The following is a 6,000-nucleotide window of genomic DNA, read 5'->3' on the forward strand; positions in this document are numbered from 1 at the left end:
ATGGCATACCCAGTTGGTGTTGACTGAATCATGTAACAGGTTTGTTCCTCTCAAGAGCTCCTGTTCTCTTCTGCAATCTGTCTTCCTGTTGTTCTGCAATTGTCTCTACTTTTAAAAATTAAGTGTTCCTTGGTGAACAATTTGTCACCATTTGGATGTATCCAGGGCTGCAGTTTCCCGATCATTTGTGTTTATTTTACATTTTGTCATTTTTTACTTGGGGACATCTTCATATTGTTTTGTTTACCTTCCCTGATTGTGTCGGCTATTCTTCAGATGGGGTGAACGTGATTTGATTAGGGAGACAGGAGTTTGGCATGCAGATGATATGACCAGCCCAGTGAAGTTGATGTTTGACAATTTTTGCTTCAATGCTGTTGTTCATTCATCAATACTGCCACTTTACTTTCAGTATCCTCCTTAGGCAGCGTTGGTGGTATTTTTCTAAGGACTTTAAGTGATGCCTATACGTGGTCCAGGTTTCACATCCATAAAGAAGTGTAGGCATGGTAATGGCATTGTAGACTATAAGCTCAGTTTTAACACTCAAATCATGGTTATCAAATACTCTTGTCAAAAGACGAGCATATGCAGTACTTGCACACTTTAGTCAGTGTAGAATTTCTGCATCTATGTCTGAATTTGTAGAAAGATGGCTTCCCAGGTATGGAAAATACTCTACGATCTCTAGAGGTGTTCCATCAACTGTGACAACTGGAGCTGCTGCAGTGGGATTTGGGACTGGCTGATAGAGGACTTTCATTTTGTCTAGCTCTATACCAGTGGATTTGTATGCCAAACTGAATGCATTTGGGTAATTTGTAGATCCTCACCTGTGTTTGCCAAGATAATGTTATCATCAGCGTACTGAAGTTCGGTGGCAGCTGTTATGGTTATTTTGCTTTTAGCTCAGAGTCTGCTAAGGTTGAATAGCTTACCATCAGCCTTATAAGCTATTTCCACACCCAACTGTAGGTTTTCCTTAACAAGGTGAAGTATGGTTCCCACAAATAATGAGAATAACACATCCCTGCTTGACTTCTGTGGTAATCTTAAACGTTTCTCCAGGTCCGTTGCAGGCAAGGACAGCGGCATTCATGTTGTCATGTAGAAGCTGAAGCATTTTGATGTATTTTTCAGGACATCCATTTGATGCCAGAATTTTCCAGAGTGTTTGTCAATTAACAGAGTCAAAGGCTTTAACAAGGTCTATGCATACCATGTACAGGGATTGGTTCTGTTCTTTAGATTTTTCTTGCAATTGCCTTGCACAGAAAATCATATCCAATGTTTCTCGATTATCTCTAGAGCCACACTGAGTTTCAGGTTGAGTTTTTTCAGCCAGAGGAAGTAGTCGGTTGGAGAGAATCCTAGAATGGATCTTTCCAGCTGTTGAGAATAGTGATATTCCTTGATAATTTCCACAATGGGTCTTATCATCGTTTTTAAATATAATAATAACAGCAGTGACATGGAGATCTGCAGGTATCGTCACTTATCTTGGTGATAAGGATACGAAAGTTTTTGGTTAGTTCGGTGCTGCCATTTTTAAATAGTTCAGCTGGGATTCAATCCAGTCCAGGTGCTTTGTCATTCCTCAGTTGGTGGATAGCTTCCTCAACCTCTTGAAGGGAAGGGTCATCACTCATATGGTCCTGAATGGGTTTCTGTGGTATTTCTGTAAAAATGCCGTCATGCACCTCTGAATCTCTGTTTATTTCTTCAAAGTGCTCCTTCCACCAAGAGCTGTTAGATGCTGAGTTTTAAAAAAGTTGTGTACCGTCTTTAGATCAAAGGGGGTTTAGGCTTTTTGTGGAGGGACCATAGGTCACTTTTGTGGCAGTGAAAAAGGCTCTGAAGTTGTTGGTTGCTGCTAAGTTTTCCATTTTGGCTGATTTTTAGTCCATCATTGGTTTTTGAGAGCTCTGGTTTTCCCTTGAATATTAGCTTTGACATGGAGATAAACTTGTTTTCTGTGAACTGATTTTGGATCATTTTGCCAGGCGTTGTAGGCCTTTCTTTTTTTATATCTAACATGCTTTGAATTTCATCGTCATTTACATCAAACCAGTCTTGAAGTTTCCTTTCAATGAATCCAGTTGATTCTTGGCAAGCCGAAAGCATGATGGTTATCAGTATTGACCAGTGTTCTTCAACACTGTCAGAGTACTCAGTAGGCAACTTTTGGTCCACAGTGTTCTGGAACTTCTTTTGGACCTCTATCTTTTAGTTGCAGATGTTTTGCTTGTTTCTTTTGCTTCCACCATTCGAGTGGCACTTGTAGAGCCATTGCTGAACGGACCATTTGATGATCTGTCCAGAAATCATCAGCCTCAGCTACAGTTCTTGTGATCCTCACATCACATTGATCTCTAGACCACACAATCACATAATCTATGAGATGCCAGTGTTTTGATCTGGGGTGTTGCCAAGTGGCAAACTCTTACTGCAGAACTACTTCAAGGGATGGAGGATCATGCATTTATATCAGAAAAAAAACACAGTTCAAATCAAGGCATGACCTCAGTACAGTAAGTGAAGACATAAACTTTGAAATATCAGCTATTGAATTAACAGTGCTTGATATCACCAAGAAATTAATCATTTTGTGCGTGTATAGTTCTTCCAGTGGTAGTGTGGACACTTTTTTCAATAAATTAACAGAAGTTCTAGATAAAGTCTCAAGTACAAGGGTCATCATAATTCCATGTGGAGACATTAACATACCAGCCGGTTTGGCCGTGCAGTTCTAGGCGCTTCAGTCTGGAACCGCGTGACTGCTACGGTTGCAGGTTCGAATCCTGCCTCAGGCATGGATGTGTGTGATGTCCTTAGGTTCATTAGGTTTAATTAGTTCTAAGTTCTAGGTGACTGATGACCTCAGAAGTTAAGTCCCATAGTGCTCAGAGCCGTTTGAACCATTTGACATTAACATCAACACAAATATTGTAAATAAATCCAGCAGCACCCTCATGAATATCCTTCGAAGTTTTGGCATGTCCCTATTGGTCAATAGTGCAACAAGAGTTACTACAATGACTGTGTAAGTAATTGACCATGTGACCACAAATGTGGACAGGGAAAAACATGACATAGCTGTAAAAGATCTTGGACTATCAGACCATCTCTGTCAAATAACCACAGTAAAATCAGGCATCAAATCATTCCCTAAACTACAAGCCCTCAAGTGACATCTACCAGAAATCAAAATAAAAGATTTTTCAAAAGGGCTAGAAAAGCAAAGCTGGGATAAAGCATATAAGGAAACCAATGTGAATACGAAATTCTCCACATTGTTTAAATTGAACTTCGAAAAGGCATTTCCAAAAGTATCCGTGTCTGTATCAATATCTCACAAAAACATATGAATAACAGCAGGTATTAAGAAGTCCTCCCAAACACCTCAGTTCCATGAAAAAGATTCACAATGATCCAGAATTCTTAAATTTCTATCATAGATACAAAAAGATCTATAGGAAGATGCTGATTGCTGTAAAAAATTCATTTAATGACAAAATAATATATAATGCAGAGAGTAAAAGCAAAGCCGTCTGGGATGTTATAAAAAAGGAAATGGGGATAGGCAAACAAATGCAGAATAACATACTGCTAAGGGAGGGAAGATAAGGTAATAAATGAGCCACAACACTTAGCAAACTATGTAAATGAGCATTTTTCAAGTATTGTAGAGAAGTTACAGCAAATGTAACACCTGTAAATAATGTTGCACTAAATACAATGATGTTACTTCTAACCACAGAGAATGAAGCCAATAAAACTGTTCAAAAACTAAGAAAATAAAAAGTCAGTAGGCTTAGATGAAGTTCCAATGTGTGTACTGAAACAATGCATAGCGATTGTACAAGATCCCTTAACAAATATAATAAGTGAATCCTTCATCAGGGACATTTCCAGAGCAGTTAAAACAGGCAAAAGTTGTACCTTTGCTTAAGAAAGGTAATGCAGAAGACACAGAAAATTACCAGTCCATTTCCCTGCTGTCAGTATTCTCAAAAATAATAGAAGCAAGTATGAAAGACAGATTAATGAATTACCTAATTAAATACAATCTTTTAAGCAAATCACAGTTTGGTTTCCTAAGTGGCAAAAATATGAAGTCAGCCATAGTAGAATTCACAAAAGTTGTACTTGATGCTCTTGATAAAGATGAGTGTGGATCTTTTTAAGGCATTTGATACAGTCTACCACAAGATTCTATTAAATAAATTAGAAGCATTATAATAACAGCGGTAGCTAATGACTGGTTTCAATCATACCTAACAGATAGCGTACAAAGAGTAAAGATAACACATACTTCAAAATACTAGTAAAATACTTATCAGAATCAAAATACATTAATATAGGGGTTCCACAAGGTAGCATATTAGGGCCAATACTGTTCCTGATATACATCAATGACTTTCCCAGTGGTGTTACTCATGGTGAAAAAATTATCTTCGCTGATGACCGCAATATTATAATCACTGAGAAAACAAGCGAACTCCTTGCTGAGAAAGCAAATGAAACTCTCAAGGAAGTTTGTGATTGGTCAATAAGCAATAAAGTGATATTGAACATAAAGAAAACTAATGCCATGAATTTCAGCTTGAAGAGGAAGAATGACAATGTTAAATTAAATGTAGATGGCACCTTTATAGACTGTGTAACAGATGCAAATTTCTAGGAATGAATATTGATTCTCAATTGAAGTGCTGTGAAGGTACTTGCAAACAGAATGTCATCAGCATGTTATGGCCTTAGAATCCTATCATCAGTGTGTAATATGCAGTGTCTTTTAGTTACATATTATACATACGTACACTTAATTCTTAGCTATGGCATTCTTTTTTTGGGGAACAAGCACACAGAATATGAACACAATTTTCAAATTCCAGAAAAGAGCCATAAGAATAACAACCAAAAATACTAGTTGAGCTCATTGTAAAGATCCATCCAAAACACTTGGGATTTTAACTGCTCCATGTGAATACATTTACCAGTCAGTTGTACACATCAAAAATAACATTTGTAATTACTGCACAACAGGTCTGTCCATGACCATGCAACAAGAGATAGGCTCAACTTAATTTACCAAGAAAAAATAAACACGAAACTCAAAACAGCATTTTCTACCAAGGAATAAAATTGTCCAATAAATTACCAAAAGAGATTAAAGAAATTGCACACAGCTGCATTTCCTGTCAATGAAACAAAATAGGACGTCACACCTCTCCACCACTCTGCAAGTTTGACATCCCTAAGGGACGTTTCTGTCATGTACATATCAACCTTATTGGTCCCCTGCCTCTGTCAGAGGGCCACAGGTATATCCTGTCCACAATAGACCGAATGTTGGAAGCTGTCCCCTTACCCAACGTCACAGCAGAAACTGTGGCCAAGGGATTCGTTTCTTCTTGGATCACTAAGTTTGGCTGCCCATCCACCATCACAACCAACCAGGGTCGACAGTTCTAATCTGCACTTTTTACGATTCTCTGTAATCTTTGTGGTGTTAAAAAGATCCATACAACAGCCTACCACTCGTGAAGCAATGGGTTGGTGGAACGATGGCACCGCACCCTTAAAACTGCACTCATGTACCATGACTGTCTCTGGTCTGAGGCACTTCCGTGGGTGTTGCTGGGCCTACGTTCTACATTTAAACTAGATTGACAGGGGACGATTTCCGAATTCGTTTTCGGCAAAAATGCAGTTTTACCTGGGGAACTAATTCTCCCCCAAAATCCCGGGGATTCTCCCTCCTTCCCGGACTTTATCGGAAGGATGCGTGCACACTTTAGAAACACCTGACTACACCCACCTATCAGCCATTCCCCACTTGACACGTGCCTACCGCACTCTTCATTTGCTCACACTTCATGCTCAGGGATGACTCTGTCAGACAACCCCTACAACTACCTTTCTCGGCCCCTTCGAAGTACTCCGGAGGGGCGAGACGAAGTTCGACATTATGATAAAAAATCACCCGCAAACCATTAC

Source organism: Schistocerca serialis, chromosome 9 (genome assembly GCF_023864345.2).
Source record: "Schistocerca serialis cubense isolate TAMUIC-IGC-003099 chromosome 9, iqSchSeri2.2, whole genome shotgun sequence".
NCBI classification, from domain to species: domain Eukaryota; kingdom Metazoa; phylum Arthropoda; class Insecta; order Orthoptera; family Acrididae; genus Schistocerca; species Schistocerca serialis.